Raw genomic sequence first — 21,557 nt, 5'->3', positions numbered from 1 at the left:
TATTATTATTATTATTATTATTATTATTATTATTCATCGTTAACTATCTCCAGTTGCCTGGGTGTGGTGTACGAGCCCCCTCCATCTTTGTCCATGAAACACTGTTCTCTCATAATCATCTCCCAATCTTGTCCTCTATCATTGACATCTTTCTTCACCAGATCTGTCCATTTTCCTCTGGGTCTGCCCACTAGCCTTTTTCCTTTTACTTCTCTTTGATATTCTCTTCTTGAAGTCCTGCTTGCACTCATCCTTCTTACATGGCCAAACCACTTCAGTCTTGCTTTCTGAATCCTTTGTAGTACGGAGTCTCCTATCCCCACATCCCCTCGGACTTTTCCATTCCTGAACTTTGTCCTTCCTGGTCTTCTGTATCATGGTGCGTAGGAACTTTATATCTGCAGCTTGGAGTTTTGAGTGGTCTTGTCTCGTTAACGTGGTAGTTTCCAAACTATACGTGAATATGTGTATAATATGATTTATAGAATGCCGCGTTTGCTTTGTCCGACCCCATGGCTGAATGGTTAGCGTCCTGGCCTTTGGTCACAGGGGTCCCGGCTTCGATTCCCGGCAGGGTCAGGAATTTTAACCATCATTGGTTAATTTCGCTGACATGGGGACTAGGTGTATGTGTCGACATCATCATTTCATCCTCATCAATACGCACAGGTCATCTACGGGCTTCAAATCAAAAGATCTGCATCTGGTGAGCCGAACTTGTCCTCGGACACTCCCGGCACTAAAAGCCATACGCCATTTGATTTCATCTTTGCTTTTAATGGTACTTGTTTATCCTACAGCAGCTGTCTTAACTGGTAGTAAAATTGAGTTGCGTTGCCAATTCGACTGTCCACCTCATGCTTTGCAACGTTGTCTTTTGATACTACATTATTATTGTTATTATTATTATTATTATTATTATTATTATTATTATTATTATTATTATTATTATTATTATTATTATTATTATTTCGATATTAATCATATTAACTTTAAGCAGTATTGTTGAAAGTACGGTCGCAAATGTCGCATAACCACGAAACGAATAATTCGTTTTATGATGTTTTGCGGATGTTATTATTGTTTAGTTTAAATGAAAATTAATTTTAATAATCGAAACCAACTTTCAAACTGTTGGGTTGTGTTACGTACATTTAGTACGTGTTGAAGAGGTGTTAAGTACAGAACAAAAATTGCCAACCGACGCGAAATCGGAAGGTTGTGGGTTCGGATCCCACTGGTGTCCGGTTAGCAATTTTTGTTCTGTACTTAACATCTCTTCGTCCGCCTCTGTGGTGTAGTAGTTAGTGTTATTAGCTGCCACTCCCGAAGGCCCGGGTTCGATTCCCGGCTCTGCCACGAAATTTGAAAAGTGGTACGAGTGCTGGAAGGGGGTCCACTCAGCCTCGGCAAGTCAACTGAGTAGAGGTGGGTTCGATTCCCACATCAGCCATCCTCATCTCTTCACATTTCACTCCTCCATTCCACCATCCTATACCTGCCCTGTTCTGCACTAGTGAATCGCCCATATTCAGCACTCTACTGCCTCGATCACGAAAAACAATTAGTAGTATTTCCCCAGGTCTGTTATAAGAAGCTCTCAAAGAACAGTGCTCATACGAGCAGGAAATCCACGAATACATAACTCGGCCCTAAAATACTACAAATAATTCCCATTCGTCATGGGAATACTTCCTCCCTTTTATTATTCATAAATATATATGTGAGATAACGGAGTGACTTATAGGACCCTCCCGCTAACAGTGTACCTCTGTTCGTTAATAGCCGCCGCCTATAAATCCTCCCGATATCTGCTTATGGACAAGCTGTCGTGGTGACGACCTGATGACATGTTAACTTTCAAATGGCGCCGTGTAAAACGAGTATGGTCACCTTTTGCCACAGCAATGCCTGTGATACTTCAGATGACGGCCGGCAACTAGTTGCTCACTTGCGCCACTAGTCGCCCGCGGCTAATAGGCTCCATTTGATCCAATGGTCCGTGACTCACCAGAGCAACTAGTTGCGCCACTAGTCGCCCACGGCTATTAGCGGCCTAAGGTAGAAGTACTGAGGAGCGTGGTTCGAAGCTGGACGAGAATACCAATGCCAATGCGTCGCATCTCATTCCATGTTAAGAAAACAGTATTGCTCTTATGACAACAGAGTTGCCATAATCAATGGCTCACCCCAACAGCACCACGGGAAAACGGCAACACATACATTTGTGAAATTCTGGATTGAAGTTCAAGACAAAAAGCGGAAGAAACTAAGCTACAAATTACTTTTATGAACTAAAGGGGACGGGGGGTTTACAGGGTCGTTTTTTTCTGGTTTGTACAGAATCAGAGGTAAGCTACGGTACATAAAAAAACCTCAGCATTGAGATGTAAAGGCAAATTGGGGAAAAATAGACAAATAATTTGTATGGACTCGAGGGGTGAGGGATGCATTTCATACATTTCTCCAGGCAATAAAGGCTAGAAAACAGATTCAACAAATAATTACTGTAGATCACAGTTTTTATGTTAAAGAAAGAAATCACACACGTAGGCTTATAGCATAACTCTCACTCAACACAATTACGACCCTCTGTGGGTGGGGGGGGGGCAGACGAAGAATTCACCCACGGTATCCCCTGCCTGTCGTAAGAGGCGACTGAAAGGGGCGACCAAGGGATGAATGAATTAGAACCATGAAACTACTCTTGATTCGTACCATCATGCGGGGAACACCATGGGTTGCGTGTACTTGCAAGTAGTATCACTAACTTGGTACGAAATAGGTTTGTGATTCGTTGCAGTAAAAAGCCTGGCTGGGTGGATTCCAGTACCCGTGCGTTGTACCCATGTGGGCAACACCGCGGGTCTGGGCGTAGCCTGTGAGTTGTACCACTATATGAGCGACACCGTGGGTCTGCGTTGCCTGTGATTAGTACTCACTATGTGAGGAACACCACGGGGCCCGTGGGACCGGCACCCGTGACTAGTACACCTAGGTGAGGAAACTCATCGGTTTGCGTTGGCTGTAAGTGGCGCCATTGTGTGCGACACACCATAGGTTTGCGTTACCTGTACGAAGTACAATACTTGTGAGTAGTACCATCTTTTGTGGAACACCGTGAGTCTTCGCTACTTCTGATTAATACCCCAACATGACACATACCATGGTTCTATTTTACTCGCGACATGTACCATTCTGTGGGGCCTTAGACTTGGATTTTGCACCCCCTTTAGACACCAAGCAACATTGTGCTTTATAAGTGGTTCCTTGGTCGGTAATAATGTTATTTTCGATCTCTATTGAGTCCGATCCACTGGTTTTTGTTTGTTTGTTTTGTGTTTTATTGCGTTCCTGTCCATCCATTCATTCCTCATGACATATTTTATTTTTATTTTGGTCAGTGGATGCCTTTGAAATTTTTGTTCTTTCATTTCGTACCATTAGGGGCCGATGACCTTCGATGTTAGGCCCCTTAAAACAACAAGCATCATCATCATCATCATCATCATCATCAGACAATTACGAACTAATTTAAAGCCTAAAAACACACACGCAATACTGTAGATGTCTTCACTACAGAAGTGAGCTGCCGGCGGTTCCCAAAGTGAGGGACTACACGAGGCTTGTTCCAGAGCAACACAGAAGGAAGCGATGACTGTTCTTGGCATTGTGCTTCCTCCCTACGAATGTATTAATGAACAAGAAAATATGATATACAGTAGTTATTTTAATAACTCAGGGCAAAAATGCTTCATCCGTTTCATCTACCTTTCATAATACATTACGAAGTCCCTTAATCACGAGAAATTATGGCTGTCTCAGAGGGGGTGTGTTCAATCCTTGTAGGTCCATAAGAGCAATACTGTTTTATTAACGTGGGATGAGCTTATAGTGGCTTACGCAGCAAATGCTACGCACAATTAGTGGTTCCAAGGTAACTGAGGGAAACTGCAAACAATCTTTGTAATCTCTTTCTAGGCTCAATTTCTCTCAGATGAGTCGGTGTAGTATCGACCGCGTCTACGGGGACGTCCCATAAAAGACATCCTGCACTAAGACGAATGCCAGGACCGTTCCTAGTATAGGCCACGGCTGCCAACCTTCTCACCTTCACCGCACATCTCCTTCTCCTGGCCTGAGAGACGGCGTCTCCGTCTAGGAGGCCCGCCTCACCCTTTCATTCTTTCAATCTTTGACCTCCCTTAGAGAAGTCTTATTCTCTTTCGATCCCGATGGCATTTGGTTTGTGAGTCCTAGGAAGTATTTCATGTCCCTTCAACTTCAAGTTTCTTCCCCTAATACTTTCCCTCTCCAATCTGGCGAATTCTCAGCCGTTTATTTATTTCGTGTCAGAGTGTTGAAAGAAACTTCAAATATAAATAAGGTATTATATGCAAACAAAACAAAGTGCATTTTATGTCACAAAACATGTTTCACACAATGTCTGCCCAGAAATGGGCAACAGAAATTCCCTCTTCAGTGGCTTGAATCAAGTCTTGAAGTGTACAACGAACAGGGCAGGACTGACAGTCATACACGTGTTGGGTAGTTTGTTGCTCCCCACAATCGCAGAAGTCTGACTGATCTTTCAGATAACCCCATTTATTAAGGTTATCCTTGGATTTACCTACTCCACTCCTCAAACGATTAAGTGCCTTCCAGGTTGTCCATTCCAAATGATGACCAGGGGGTGGAGACTCAGAAGGCACCGTTCAATCAGAAAGATGCTCCATTTTTTCTCGCCACATATCAGAACGTGCTGTTCATGTTGGTTTATCCAGAACCTTGGAGACATTGAGGAAACTATTCCTGGACTTCAGCCTTCTGGGTGGAGGTTGATGTCCAAATAACGGGTGGTTGCTTGTGAGATCCACCTTCGACCTCTCTTGCCTTGCAAACACTTCTCGCCGAATGTCTGGAGGAGAAATTATTATTATTATTTATTTTCCACTAATTGTAGTTACAATTTAGGGATGGTGAATGGAGAAAGGGCATAGCCCCACATACACGAAAGTGCCTCCATCACCACTTAAAATTATAATATACAAATATACAATTACATTCTACATGGTGTTCTTATATACAGTTACCGTATTTACATAGGCATATTTACATAATACTCACAAGACCTGTTCAACATTCAAGTCATTCGACACACCAACACACCCACCCACATCCACCCACACACCCACCCACATCCACCCACACACACACGCGCACACAGAGTCTCTCTCTCTCTCTCTCTCTCGAAACCCCACATATAATTTAGCTAGGCCGGCTCACTCATACCCATTTACCGTCTCAATCACTCGGGACCCCATAACTTTCATCCATCCTCCCACTCATACTGAACATTCTCACAGTAGATACCAGCGAAGCAGTAGAGTTTGTCAGTGGGAGTAGGTTTCAGACACCCGGTTACTATTCTACATGTTTCGTTAAGGGCTTCTCAGCCGTAATAATAGTATACATTTCTGACAGTGCTCGCTACCTCTCGTATTACATAGCTCTTCAGCTGACCGCAGGATTTTGACAAGCTATGGGTGTTCTCAGCTACGTCGTGCCATCTTGGCTTCCCGGGAATCGGAGTGGCTACATATGCGAACTCCCCAACAAGCTGAGAGCAATTAAAAACACAACTAAAGTGTGGCGGTCCTCGTTCCGGCCTTTTATCCCCTGTGGCTAAGGGTGGTAGAATATCATTCACGGTATCCCCTGCCTGTCGTAAGACGCGACTAAAAGGGGCCCCAGGGTCTCTGAACTTGAGAGCGTGGGTTGGCGACCTCGGGCCCCTAGCTGAATCCTTGCATTGCTTCAACTTACATACTTGTGCCAGGCCATTTTCATCTATCCTATCCGACCTTCCTTGGTCAACTCTTGTTCTGTTCCGACCCCGACGCTATTAGGTATCGAGGCCTAGGGAGTCTTTCATTTTCACGCCCTTCATGGCCCTTATCTTTCTTTGGCCGGTACCTTAATTTTTTTGAAGTGTCAGATCCCTTCCATTTTAAAAAAAATTGTTTTACGTCGCACCGGCACAGATAGGTCTTATGGCGACGATGGGATAGGAAAGGCCTATGAGTGGGAAGGAAGCGGCCGTGGCCTTAATTAAAGTACAGCCCCAGAATTTGCCTGGTGTGAAAATGAGAAACCACGGAAAACCATCTTTAGGGCTGCCGACAGTGAGGTTCGAACCTACTATCTCCCGGATGCAAGCTCCCAGCTGCGCGTCCCTAACCGCACGGCCAACACGCCCGGTCCTTTTTCCCCCTCTGATTAGTGTTATATAAAGTATGGTTGTCTAGTTGTTCTTCCTCTTAAAACAATAATCACCACCACCACCATTTTCCGGCCTTCACGGAGAGAGGCCGTATTTTAGTGTTGGCTGTGGATAGGTCATGGATGATCTACGTACTCTTATCTCCTGAAGAGGGAATACCCCCCCCTCCTGCCCCCAGTGTGTTCTTGTGGTGTCGATGGCCCACATCCTCACAGAGTGCGCCGATCTCTCTGGCCTAAGACGGAACCTCGGCCTGCAGGAGACACTCCAACTGATTTCAAGTGTTCTTTTATTTCCCTTTTTATGCTTTGTGACCTTTTCGGATTTATAAATAGTTTGTAGGCCTTTGCTGGCAAGATGTAGTGTTTACAGTGCACTATGTCTTCTGGTATGGGCTATATCAAATTTGTTACTTTCATTGACCTGTCTCAGTCTCATCCTTGGCTTTGACAAAATGAAAGTGACTGAGGTATGAGTGACGCTAGTAATGCCATTCTTTATGCAGCCAGTCCCTGCTATGAATGGTGTGAAAATGTATCTCATAGGGTCGGTTGGTGCACGCATTTCAGTGGGCTTGGCAGACTGATGTGCAATAGCAACTTGGCTCAGTGAGGAAAGCAACGGGAAACTACCTCACTCCTCATTTCCCTAGTACGCCTCTTCAGTGACACCTAGGCCATCTATGACAGCTAATGGTGAACCTGTTGAGGATCCAACCAGAATTCGGGCTGAATACCCAACATACATACACATAGTTTGTTTTATATTTTAATTCGCTTTCAAATTCTTCCGTTGAATAAAGAGTTTTGTTTTAGTTTAATTTTCTTTTCCACTTTAAGTTGTTCAGTGAGGATGGTAACCTAGCTGGACTTCCTCTTAAAACAAAATTCACCCCACCACCACCATCAGGAGGTTGATATTGAGATGACTATTCCTTACACTCAGAGCAGAGGAGGCAGAAACAGAATCCAGAAACTCCGAGTAAAATATAGCAAATCTTCCACCATGCCAGTTTTCTTGTTCAGCCTCTACATACATATTTAGTAAAGTACGAAATATAAATGCAGATGTTATCGACAGCAGAGGGTTGTTTGGTTTCAAGATGGATTCATTCCAAAGGAAGCAGCCAATAGCAGCAGAGGATGCCGTGGTTCCTGCTCCCTGTGACTCAGGCACTTGATTTCATGTCGTTTTTATTTTTGGCAGAAGCTGCCTTTTGAAGCCCTTTTTATCAAGTACCTCTTCATTTCATATTCCCCCTGCAGAGGAAGTTCCCGGCGGCCTCAAGCACGTGCGGAAGATTGGATGCGATAAAGCAGGCAGTATTTTACAGCACGACATTAAATGGTCTCTAATTCTTACAATGGTACCGTAGATATAAAAAGGAAAATAAGACATGAATATTAATGAGGCACTTCCGGGTACCCTAGAAACAGCTCGGTACCAGAGGGTCAGCTACTTTTAAGATCACAATAAAACTCTCAAATTTCCATAACTTCCCGAGAGAACCGAACTGGACGAGTTTGAAATTGAAGCTAACCAGCCTAAGTACGCAAGCATAAATATTTTTTCACGTAGTGAAAAACTTTTTTACAAGAGCTTAATATTTTCTTGAAATTTTTTTAAAATCATGAAATCCTGCGAAAGTGTTGCGAGAAACTTTCGAGATTTTAAGGTTTTTATTTATTTATTTATTTATTTATTTATTTATTTATGGCATGGCCGAGAGTATGTTCAGCTCACCTGGTGCGAGTCTTTCTATTTGACACCCGTGAGCGACCTGCGCGTCTGTCAGTCATCAATCAATCAATCAATCAATCAATCAATCACTACTGATCTGCGTCATTTCATTTCATCTGCCATTCATAAATCATTGCCTCAGAGGAGTGCGACAGGCTTCGGCAGCCAGCACAATTCCTATCCTCACCGCTAGATGGGGGCTTCATTCATTCAATTCCTGACCCGGTCGAATGACTGGAAACAGGCTGCGGATTTTTTTTTTTTAGAAGGTGATTAAAGCCGTGGAGGATAGAGGATTCCTTGCGATAACAATTGTGACGGACGATCACAAAATAAACGTCTTCATGTTTACAAAGTTTGGACAACCTCAAATATTCAGACGATAATATCCCAATCAAAGTAGAAACAGGAAATCAAATCCTAATTTGCGCGTACTTGGTGCGTGTTGTTGAAGAGAATATGGAGTGTGACATTTGCGTTAGCAACATCTCACTGCCTAGAGCTTCGACACCGCTAAATGGAACTGATTATGCATCAGGACAGAGGAGGGGTTCGATGCCCAAACCCTTGTTTTGTTGGTCTGGTGAAGTATCTGTAGGAGTTCTTTTAAGCTGCTGTGCCCTATTGTCGAAGTCCTTGAAACGTACGAACGTAATACGAGGACTTGCGACGTCTTCCCTTTCAAGATGTGTTTTGTAACAGTGTGAGGTCAAAGAACATCAGCAAACTGTTAGTGATATTATCCTGACCAAGTTCGTAAGACCTCTATTAACTGATATTGCGTTGTCAAGAACACAAAAAGTACGGTACCAGACTAACTAAGCATTCGTCTTGGAAAATCTTTAAATTGTGCATGAAGAGGCCAACTGCGACTTCATACAGGTAATATTGGCGATGTGTAATATTACTGATGTAATTTACGAGCTTCAGTGAACATATGACCATACTGCATAGTGTTTTGTAGGCTGTCGTCATTAGAATAAATTTGGAACATTGTACGTCTATGCCTGCCATCTAGCGAAGAAATTTTGTCGCAGCTTAGTCACAAAACGCCTCGCGTAGAGCAGGCAGTATAGGAGGATCAAGACGGCGGTGATGGTGACGTGTCAGCGATTATAAGACATACAACCGGGGTGGATCGCTCGTTTTTAGGCGGCTTCAGCCTCACAACACTTCATATATTAATCGTCACGTAAGGCCATACACTAAAAGGCAAATATCACTTCCCTGTTTTCTTTTTTAATGGCCCATCACTGCTGCCAACGTAAATAGTTACATATTGAAATCACGAGACATAACCATCAACAAATTAACCTCAACATTTTTTTAATGCTATTTGTTCGGGGCGTCCACCTATAGAGATCATTTGTTCCCAACCTCAACATACTTCGTAAGTATCAATAATGGAGGTCCATTTACACAAGTAAATGATAAACAAATGATCAATCAAGATATTCATAATTAAGTCGGTATTCAAGCTTAATGAAGAATTAAATAATTGCACACACACACTATCTGAGCCTCACTAAATTTAATGTTATATACGTCTGTCTTTATTTTGCTATACGGTGTTTGCCAGGTTTAAGTAATTCAGCTCACTTCTTGAAATTTGCTATTATTTGTTGGACTCAAGAGAAACCACGCTGTAATAATGCACACAAGCAAATATAATGCCGCACGTCAATAAGAACACACAATGACTAAGTTTGCAAACCGTGCTAAAGTCGTGACAAGGCAACAAGGTTAGGTTAGGTTAGGTTAGGTTAAGTTAGGTTAGGTTAAGTTAGGTTAGGTTAAGTTAGATTAGGTTAGGTTAGGTTAGGTTGATAACGAAATTTCCTTCCATTTCAACTGAACTGATTTTTACACAGGAAATAATGTTGCTTTCCTTTTTGGAGGAGTTCTTGCACATTTTTCTTGCATCTTAGACATCCTAATCGAATTCTATACGTAAGTATATTGGACGAAATAACACTAATTCATAAAATACCGCGTTCCTCATTTCACACCAACTATGTTTACTTATTTTATCCATGAAAAAAGCCCTACTTTGTCTAGCATATTAGGGCTGTAGGTTATAACTAGTTACCTTAAATATTACAAACATATACATTAATACAAAATTTTTGAAGTGAGTGATTACACACACAATTAATTAAACTGGGAGAAAAGTAAAACTATCCTTAATTTTTTTCTAAAATAAACTGCATAAACTTAAAAAAAAATCTTTCAAAGAACAAATCTTGTGAAATATCCTAAAAATAGGTTTGACTAACATTACTATACAACAATTTAAGTGTTGTTCCAAAATATATCTAGCGTTGCTGAAGAATGGACAATCAAAAATAAGATGAGTTGTAGTTTCTTCATCTCCACAAACACAACTGTTATTACAACTAATTTTGAATTTATGTAAATAAAATTTAAATTTTCCGTGACCCGAAAGAAACTGAGCGCTGGTGAAGTTTGGTTTCAATAAACTGTAGTCCAGACGGTCCTGTACCGTGGGAAAAAAGATTGTTCTTGTAACTTCATCCTTATTACTTGAGTTCTACAGGTTTGACAATTCACTGATTGTGAATTTATATAATTCATGTTTCACTTTTGATATAGGGGCTCTTTTGTATACAGTTTCATTGTCACTAAATGCTGCAAGTTTATCAAGCTCATCTGCTCTTTCATTACCTAACAGACCTTCATGCCCTTTAACCCACTTAAAACAGATATGTCTTCCATACTGTGAGAGATCTGTTCTAATGCTACATGCCAAAGAATTTAAATTATATTTGTCACCAACTATGTTTAATGCATTATTCGAACAAGCCACAATTCTACTTACCTGCTATTACCCAAACAGATTTACAATCCCACAAAAAAATGCTTCAATTATTCCCGCAAATGTAGCAATACGACAGTGGCAATACGTCATTCTCGAAGTCACGAAATAAACCATGACTGTATAGTGCCAACGTGCCAGATTAACTGTAGGTGTATAGGTGCATCCACACCAAGATGTTTTCGTTAACTTTGTTAATAAACACAGTTGGATGTTAATAAGCCAAATATCGAGCTCGATAGCTGCAGTCGCTTAAGTGCGGCCAGTATCCAGTATTCGGGAGATAGTGGGTTCGAACCCCACTGTCGACAGCCCTGAAGATGGTTTTCCGTGATTTCCCATTTTCACACCAGGCAAATGCTGGGGCTGCACCTTAATTGAGGCCACGCCCACTTACTTCCTATTCCTAGGCCTTTCGTATCCCATCGTCGCCAAAAGACCTATCTGTGTCGGTGCGACGTAAAACAAATAGAAAAAAAGCTAACTTTTCGAGCATGTTGATAAACAAAATAGTTTTAGCTTTTCTGAATGAAACTTTTCATTAACTTTTCGTGTTTTCGTTAACATTTTGGGTTCGCACATGCTCAAGGACGCAATTAGAGCACGCAAATTCGTAGCGTGGAATTCGATGCTTTCTTATTTCTTCTAAAAATTGACTATCAAATCGCAAGCGCAGTTCTAATATACACTATGTTTAATTCTGTATGATATTTTAGCTGTAGCTTCACTCCTGACTGAATAACCTAACCTTCCATAATCACTTGTATATAATTAAAATAATGTTATTCTAACTGGGTTAAATGAAGATTTTCTTTATTCATACCAATTCCTTGAGATTGTTGTATAAAGCTTCAAACACCTCAGGTACAATAACAGAAATTGCTTGTTTTGATACTCTAGACAAATATATAGGTGAAATATCCGACTCACCAGTTACTAGGAATCTTAAAGTTATACCTACAAAAAAAAAAGCCTGTCTTATTTCTTGCAATTTCCATCTCAATTACTGTCATAAGAACTGAAAATCATGTAGGGGCATTCTCAAGAATTTTTAAAGCCTGCTGCATCATGAATTAAAAATTCTGACATAAGCCTTTTCGATATTTTTCTTTACCACACTTTGCGTCTGCACTTTCTCTAATTGTACGTATTAAAATAATGAAAGCTGCAGCTGTAAGTATTCCTTCTTCCTGACCCTATCCATCGTAACCTCACAAACAGTTATTTTGATGTAGACACAATGTTGAAGAAGTTTGTTAACAATAGATTTTATTTAGGATCGTGTCAACCTCCTATGGGTTACGATTACACAACTTCCTTGACTGTTGATGTTCTTTCTTTTTACGCCAATACTCCTTCATTCTCTGGCTCGCTTTTGCTCATTCCTCATCCGAGAACACCCTTGTTGTTCTCTTGGGTTTCTCTACGAACAGATCCGTGACTTCCGCAATTTTCCTTCTGAACACTGTTCTGTTTGTAATTTATCTTTCCTCAGTGCCACACTTTTTAAGATCCTGATGAACTTCTTTCAGCCATGGAACTTGGGTCTTTCTTCTTTCCTAGAAGATGAGGATCTTATTTTCTAGACGTTCCGGTCTCATTCTTCTCAGGTGTCCATAGAAAGTCAGTCGCCTTTTTCTTATCGAGGTTGACATGTTTTCGCATTTTTCATACAGCTCTTGATTTGATCTCAAACGGAAGGTAAACTCATTTCCTGTGGCTTTCACGGGTCCCAGAATTTTCATCAGAAATTTATGCTCTTTCTTCTCTATTTCGGTAATCCCCTTTCTGGCAAGTGTTTAAACAATAGTTTACTAACACGTTGAAAAATATTTTCATTAACATTGTTCATTAAATTTGTTTCGTTAACATTGTTTATTAACTTTAGAGTGGACTAATCATAAGACGTCGTATTGGCAAGTAAGGTCCCTGAACTGTATGGTTAGCGACACTGAATCGAACCCTACAGTCAGAGAATAAATAAAAATCACTACCTTCAGTATCACGAGGGGAGAAAGAGTAAGGTTGTGCCCTTAGTGTAACCTGCGGATATCCTCAGATCCGCGAAGTTAGTGTCTTGGCGGATACAAACTGTATGGCAGTGCGGATAATATTGCTGATGATTTCTAAATAATGATGTTAATTGATTTTCACTCAGGCATATTCTTACTTTTGCTTGTCGTTAGGCGACCCTTGAGTTTGATATGGGGGAACGGTGATATATAAAGAGCTTTAGAACATAACGCCGTAAATCCGACCTAAGCCTAACTGGCTCCTGCCCGCAATTAATGGAAGGAAGAAACAAAGGTCAATACGTCGGTAGTTGTCGCAAGAGAGAACCCCCTCATAAACCTGTGACTGTAGGGATTCTGGTACCAGGTGTGAGGCCTGTTGTATTACGTAAACAGATCTATCCGTTTCAATATCTTGGGTGTAATATACTGTAGGTAAATACAGTACTTATAATATCCGCGGATAACCATTTGCGGATGCGGATGTCATTTTTTTTATATCCGCGCAGGACTCTACCTATAGGCTTGCTTGCCAGGGAGTATACAAGTGAGAATTTCTACACTCTGTGGTTAAAGACATTTGGCCTGTGAGAAATGGAACTCAAGAAAATACGGTCAAGTGCGCGTTTGCTGCAGCGTATTCAACACAGTACATATACTACTTCTTGTAAGCAGAGAATATGGAGTTTCTCAGAAGAATTTCAGGCGGAGATTCATGGTCTAAAAATACTTAGAGATTAAAAACCTCTCCACCCTTACATGAACGTTGAGTTAAATGAATAGGATAATTTTGAATGCTGTTTCAGATTTAGACATATCCATTTTGGCGAAGTAGCAAAAGTTTTTTAAAATATATCTAGTAATTCGTCCTCTCTCTCGCGGGATATGTATATGTGCGTAGGTTGAAAGCGGAAGTGCCATTTGGCGTGGAAATAGCTTTTGAAGCCTGCTTCCTCCCACTGCTGCCTGACGGCGGTACACTTGGAAGGTATCCATCAAAACTAGCTCGGCTTGCCACGGAAATAGCTGCTGCTGCGGCTGCAGTACATTCAATCTGTGCTACATGTGACTCCGTGCGAGTTCTTCCGTTTAACGTAACTGGATTAGTTTCTCTAAAAAGTATTTGGTCCCGTTAAAGATTTAACTTTTGCGGCTCTTTATTGTCCTATTTGCAGAGAAGAAAAATACAGAGCTAGAAATGAAGGTAGCTCAAATAATAATAATAATAATAATAATAATAATAATAATAATAATAATAATAATAATAATAATAATAATAATAATAATAATTAAGTGACCCGTGCGAGAAATCTCAGAGTAGGGATTGAATACCTGGAATGCTATGATGAACCAGCGTGTTACGTACCAGTAGTATCAGAAAATTTATGAACCAGAGGGATGTCATGCTAAAGAAGAAAGTTATCTAGGTCCTAACTCCCCAACTACTTCCCGCAATATTCAGGCAGGCTGTTAACTCGGTACGACCGGCCGAGTTGCCCGTGTGGTTAGGGGCGCGCAGCTGTGAGCTTGCATTCGGGGGATACTGGATTCGAACCCGACTGTCGGCAGCCGTGAAGATGGTATTCCGTGGTTTCCCATTTTTACACCAGGCAAATGCTGGGGCTGTACGTTAATTAAGGCCAAGGCCGCTTCCTTCACACTCTTAGCCCTTTCCTATCCCATCGTCGCTATAAGACCAATCTGTTTCGGTGCGACGTGAATAAAATTTAATAAAATATACTCGGTACGTAGCAGTAATCCTATCTACCGGCAACAGAAGACACTAAGCACATCACAACAAACAATGGTCAATGTAATGTTAGTGTTGATCAATTTTGAGCTTTCTATATTGTAGGCCTTCACATTTAGTTTTCTTTCGACTGTGATATTAGAGCGCCTTTTAAAACTGTTTATAGCGAAGACTATAGTTCTTATTATTTGATTTTACATACCGATTTTCATTAAATGCTGTTTACCCATTTTCTACGTGACTCGGCGCTGATATGGACTTAGTAACAAATATCCATATTCATGAATATCTCTGTGATCATAGTCGGCATGGTAACAATATATAAGGCATAAATGATCGGAAATTTAATACTATATAACTTTAGTTAGGTCTATGTACTATTAACAATATGACCACTAATAACATAAATATTTGAGAATTACACTTTAGGCCTTCTCCTAAACTATCGTTTTTCTCAGCGTGAATACAAACATTTACAAATTAGATTATAGCGACTTATTCCCCGACTTTGCATACCGATTTTCATTAAATTCTCTTCAGCCGTTTCCTCGTGATGCGTGTACATACATACATACAGACAGACAGACAGACAGACAGACAGACAGACAGACAGATAGATAGACAGAAATTACGGAGAAATAAAACGTGCATTTCCTTGTTACTGTGGACATGACTGATACAGAAATAACAATAATGTACAACGGGTGATTGTGTCAATACGGACCAATTAAGGACCGATATGGTCGACTTTCATACAGAAATACCATCCTTTTTAAATTGTGAGCAATGTACAGACAAAACTCTTATTTTATACATATAGATTTAAAATCTGTAGATTCAAATAGAAGAAGAGAAATAAAAGAACAACTAGAAGAATGAAATTAGACATGTACAGAAAACGGAGATAATATTCAACAATATGTGTATTGTAGGAAAGTACCACACGCCAATACAAAGTTGATTTGATTCATGTAAAAGATCCAAATCATATGTATTTAATCTATTTATATAAAATAAGAGTTTTGTCTGTACATTGCTTAGAATTTGAAAAGAATGGTATTTATGTATCAGTCATGTCCAAAGTAGCAAGGAAATGCACTTTTTACTTTTCCGTAATGTCTGTCTGTCTGTCTGTCTGTCTGTCTGTCTGTCTGTCTGTCTGTCTGTCTGTCTGTCTGTCTGTCTGTCTGTCTGTCTGTCTGTCTGTCTGTCTGTCTGTCTGTCTGTCTGTCTGTCTGTCTGTCTGTCTGTCTGTCTGTCTGTCTGTCTGTCTGTCTGTCTTGCACCCATAAGGAGGACACAGTATGTATGAACACGCATCACGAGAAAACGGCTGAAGAGAATTGAATTAAAATGTGTATATAAAGTTGTGGGACGGGCCACTACAATTTAGGCTATAAATTATTTTATTTACGCTGAGTGAAATGGTAGTTTAGGGGAAGGCCTAAAATTTAGTCCTCAAATATTTCTATTATTAGTGGTCCTATCGATAAATACTACATACGTAAAGATTTATAGAATGAAATTTCCGATCATTTATGTCTTATACTTTTTCACCTTACCGGCTATGATAACACAGATATTCATGAATTTGTACTTTTGTTGCTAAGTCGATATCAACGCCGAGCCACGAGAAAATGGGTTAACAGAATTTAATGAAAATCGGTATATAGAGTCGGGGAATAAGAAACTACAGTCCAAGCTATAAACAATTTTATTCACCCAGGATGAATATGTAGTTTAGGGGAAGGCGCCTAAAATTTAATTTTTAATACTTATGTTATTGGTCCTATCGAAAAGTACTACATAACAAAAGTTATAGAGAATACAATTTACGATCATTTATATTTGATTCGGTTTTACCATACCGACTATGATAAGAGTGGTATTTTAGACTCTGAAGAAAACTAAATGTGAAGGCGTACAATATCGAAAGCGCATAACATTGATCAATAATAACATTACGTTGACCATTGTTTGTTGTGATGTGTTTTGTCTCATGATGCCACTCAACTCCGATAGATGGGATTACTGCTGCGTAGCGAGTATAACAGCCTGCCTGGGGGGATATAGCAGGGGAGTTAGAAAACTTCCTTCTTTAGCATGCCATTCCTCTGGTTCATATATTTTCTGATACTGCTGGCACGTAACACACTGGTTCATCATAGTATTCCAGCTATTCGATCCCTACTATGACGCGCTATTTTGAATGAGCAGTGTGCACACTTAGGCGTAAGGCAGAGGGTCACTTAGTAGGAACAGTATGACCTGGTCTAGAATTACTATTTATTCCTATTCCAAATTATAGCACCACAGTTTGCTAAATAACTCAAAATTCAACCCTGAAGAGATCCGTTTCTTAATAAAAGCTTCTTCCTATTCACATTTATTAAATTGTACATTCATTTTATTCCAAATTAGGAGTGAAAGGGGGTTTCTCCTCAGGCTTGGAGGAAAAAATTGCTTCAAAGTCAGATAAATGTTTCCGCCGCCAGTGTAGTGAATTGAGATTTTCCGACTTATCAGATACTCCTAGGAATCAAAAGATTGGTAAAAGGGCATAGTTTTCGCCCTGAGCCTCCCCGCTATTCGCCCCCCTCCCCCCCTCGAAGAAATACGAATAGTATTCACGGATAACGGCTGTCTGCAGCTTGGTCATTCCAGCTCTGGAACTTTGGACTGTTAGATCGGCAGCGTAGTACTGTTCGTAAAAAAGCGAGAAAATGTGTTGTTTTTCATTTGATCGAGTATTTCATATGAAAGCGTTTCTTTTAATAGCGCCATTCCTACTGACGTCATTGTAATGTCCTATGTTCATTTCGGTTGGGAAAACCACTAAGACAGTCTTTCTGAGGAAGTAAAAAGGCAGGTGTCTGCCATTATAACGAAAACTCCCCTACCTGATTGTGAATGATGGTAGGCAAGTGGGCCTACCATTACAACGAAAATTTCTTAACCCAGTCTTCATATGAGAAAAGACTTTTGGTGACTTCCCCGTCGCGTTTCTAGTGTAACGTTAAGAGCTATGCCGTTTAATACAATCCTGCTCACAACGTGTAAATTACCTAACCTAGAATTCTATATACAATGTAGAATTCCGTAGCGAAGCACGGGTACATCAGCTAGTTTATTATAAAGTTTCAGAATGTTATTCTCTGTGATTCCAGTTCTCCATTCATATATATATAAGAAGACACAGAGATGCAATAACACTGACTTGTGGGACCCCGTTCTTAATCATTAGAGGATCACATAATGTTTCACCTACTCTAATCCTCTGATTTCTATTTTCGAGAAAATTAGCCGCCTATTCAGTCACTTTTTTTGTCTATTCCAATAGCCCTCATCTTTTAAAATAATCTTCCATGATCTGCCCTATCAAAGGCCTTGTGGATAGGTCAATAGCGATACAGTCCATTTGACCTGAACCTAAAATATCTGCATCAGTAGTAAGCCGTATCATGTCCAATCTTCTTATCTATGAAGGACTCAGGTTTACCCAGCTAATGATCAAATAGCGATGTTGATATTCGTGCAGCTTTAGGAAGATACTTGCAGCGAGTGCTTAGCTCTTCGTTTGTATGTCCGGTGCTTAATGAATAATTCAGAGCGAGGCAAGCAGAGGGAACTGCTGGTCCCAACTACACTCACTGGACTGGAGAAGCGAACTTCTGGGATTACAGGGAAACTAACCGTTATAAACAAACTGACGTGGCAAGATTGTAACACAGACAAGTTACCGAGAAACGATCCAAATCAAGGTAACCTCAATAGCGAACTTGCTTACTTTGTGTCCTGTTCTCAAGACAAAGGGTTCGATCCTGACTGAATTCGATTTTTAAATGAATTAATTACAACCTGAGGTGGTGGTGGTGATTATTGTCACACCGACACAGGTAGGTCTTATGACGACGATGGAATATTAAAGGAAGGAAGTGGGAAGGAAGCGACCGTTGCCTTAATTAAGTATAGCCACAGCATGTGCCTGGTGTTAAAATAGGAAACCATGGAAAACTATCTTCAGGGGTGACGACAGTGGGTAGGGTTCGAACCCACTAACTCCCGAATGCAAGCTGACAGCTACGTGAACCAAACCGCACAGCCACTTGTTCGGTTGATAGATAGGGGAATTCTAAGATGGATATTAGCGCCTAGAAAGATAAGTGAAATATGGTAAAAAAGGGAAGAAGTAATTGCACAAGGGGCGATCAAAAAGTTACCTTGACGGCAGTACAGTTGGGAATCGGGATGCCAGTGAGGCAAATCGCCGTGGGCATGAAAGCCCTCATCCCACCGACGCACCAGGTTAAAGATCCCCGTGTGTTAAAACTCCGTGTCCTGCTGCACATCCTCGTCCTACAGGAAGCGAGGGGACCGAAGGAGTGATAATCTCATGGGGAGAGATCAGGACTATAGGCCTCATCCACCGCCCGCTTCTTGTTGTCTGTAATAGATGAGGCTGGCCTCTTTCTTGTGTCGAAATGAAACCCGCACGGAACTTTGTGCACTATTCGAAAACGGTGGTTTTGGACAGACATGCTGTCCCATACACAGTCTGCATTCTCCGATGGATGTCCAGCGGCGTTTGTCCTTCGGCAGCCAAGAACAGAATAACAGCCCGTTGGTCCTGTTTGGACGCATTTGGTAATAACGTCGCCATAGTTCACGTGAACGCATTTAATGCACGCACCGTGCTTGTATGCCCGCATCGAAGTCGCGCTGCATTGCATGTCCGCTGCAGCAACTTGATCACGCCTTATACATACAGCTTAAATGAACTGACCGAAGAAATAGGAAAAAGATTCCTGAAGATTGTTGGGCACATCCTCCGAATGAGTAACAATAGGTTAGCTAAGAGGATGTGGGGTTACATTTTTTTAACGCAGGAGCGCCACGACTTGGATGAAAGAAGTAAATAAAGACCTCACTGAACTAGGCGTAAACACCGAACATATGCTGGGCAGAAACATATTCAGTAAGATGGCCAACACACAGCCAACAAACAGCAGCAGAACCTGGCAGAACGACGGAGGGAGGCCAGAAGTCAAAACATGCATTTTTGGGAGCAGAAGAGACTGGAAGCAGAAAAGCTGAACGTCAGCCGTAGATAGTCCAAACGGATTTAATAATAAATAATAATAAAGATACAAACAAAAAGGAAACCGTGGCCCAACAGCCCATTAGGGTCTTGGTCTGCAAAGAAAATTCCTGCGTAGTCAAATGGGCTGCAGACATTGGAGTGCCCTATGGTCAACGTGTTGACGTAGTGCTTGGCTTTCCACTTTCATCTATCATATCCGACCTTCCTTGATCAACTTTTGTTTTTTTTCGATCCCGACGGGATTACGCTTGTGAAGTAATTTTCACGCCCTTCGTGGCCCTTGTCTTCCTTTGGCCGATATCTTCATTTCTCGAAGTGTCAGACCTCTTCCATGTTCTTCGCTCTGATAGAGGATGGTTACTCCATTTTACTTCCTCTCTAAACAGTAATCACCTCCACCTTGACCGGGTCAGCCGGTTCTCATATCAGATAACTCCAGATAGTCACACGAGACGAGTGAACTAAAGTCCAGCATTAAAATCCCTGGACGGGCCGGGATTCGAATTCGTGGTCTCCTGGGTAAGAGGCAGATAGGCTGTCCCAGCACCACAGGTGTTATAATAATAATAATAATAATAATAATAATAATAATAATAATAATAATAATAATAATAATCTTCTTCTTCCCTCCGTGCCTGTCCGTTTCGGATGTTGGCGATCATGATGGCTATTTTCGTCTTGTTTGTGGCAGCGCGGAACAGTTTAACTGATGACATATTGCACGCACCAGCCTCTAAGATTGTCAATAATAATAATAATAATAATAATAATAATAATAATAATAATAATAATAATAATAATAATACTTGGCTGAATGATCAGCATACTGGTCTTCGGTTCAAAGGACCTCGGGTTCGATTCTCGGATGGGTCGGGGATTTTAGCCGCCTCCAGTTAATTCCTCTAGCTCGGGGACTGGGTGTTTGTATTGGTCCTTATACACAGCTTTACTTCCATACAACACATCACACTACAAACCACCTCAGAATGACGCAATAGTGAATATATCCCTCCACAGAGGGTAGGCGTCAGGAAGGGCATCCAGCCGTAAAACTTGGCTTAATATCGCCATACTGTCGACCTTAACAGAGAAAAGCCCAGGAAGAAGAGTAATTATATATGGCCAGATTCCAGAAATGTTATCCCACAGGAGCTCTTTTAAGTGCCCGTAAATCTACAGACTCGACCTTCTAATACCATCCGATTGAGCTGGGACCGAACCCGCCAACTTAGACTCAGAAGGCCAACGCCTTTCTGTCTGAGCCTGTCAGCCCGGTGGTTTGCTTAAATTTAAGACGGAATAATTATTCGGTTATACTTAACCTTAATTCACCACCACTACTATCTGAATGAACTATATTTCTCTTCCTAAAATTGCCTAATATCTTGACGGAGAATCGAATCTGCTCCCTCCAAATCAAGCGTTCCCCCCACCACCCTGTACAGGAGGCTGTCTGCAACTTTATGGTCAACCGTTTGTAATTTATGAAATGGGCCGCGTATCGTAATCATGATTATCATCTTTATCAGCATAATCATTATCATTCTAAGTGATGTCCTATCCGCTGTTGGCTGTATTGTTATGCTAAGAGTAGAGCTCATTTTCATTTGGTGGCAGATCAGTGGATACATGAAACAGGCCTTGCCACTGGCTGTGAACATGAGTGAATGACACTTCAATGATCTGTCTGACTCAGCATTAGGGTTTTGCTTGGATAGTGATTATCTGGTGCCAAAAAAATCCTTTTTTTTAATGTTCGAAGATCTATCTTTGTGTAATTTGAGTGACTTCCATCTCAAAACGTTTTCCCGCAAATTATTCCTCACATAAAAAGC

Source organism: Anabrus simplex, chromosome 12 (genome assembly GCF_040414725.1).
Source record: "Anabrus simplex isolate iqAnaSimp1 chromosome 12, ASM4041472v1, whole genome shotgun sequence".
NCBI classification, from domain to species: domain Eukaryota; kingdom Metazoa; phylum Arthropoda; class Insecta; order Orthoptera; family Tettigoniidae; genus Anabrus; species Anabrus simplex.
This window is presented reverse-complemented; position numbering follows the sequence as displayed.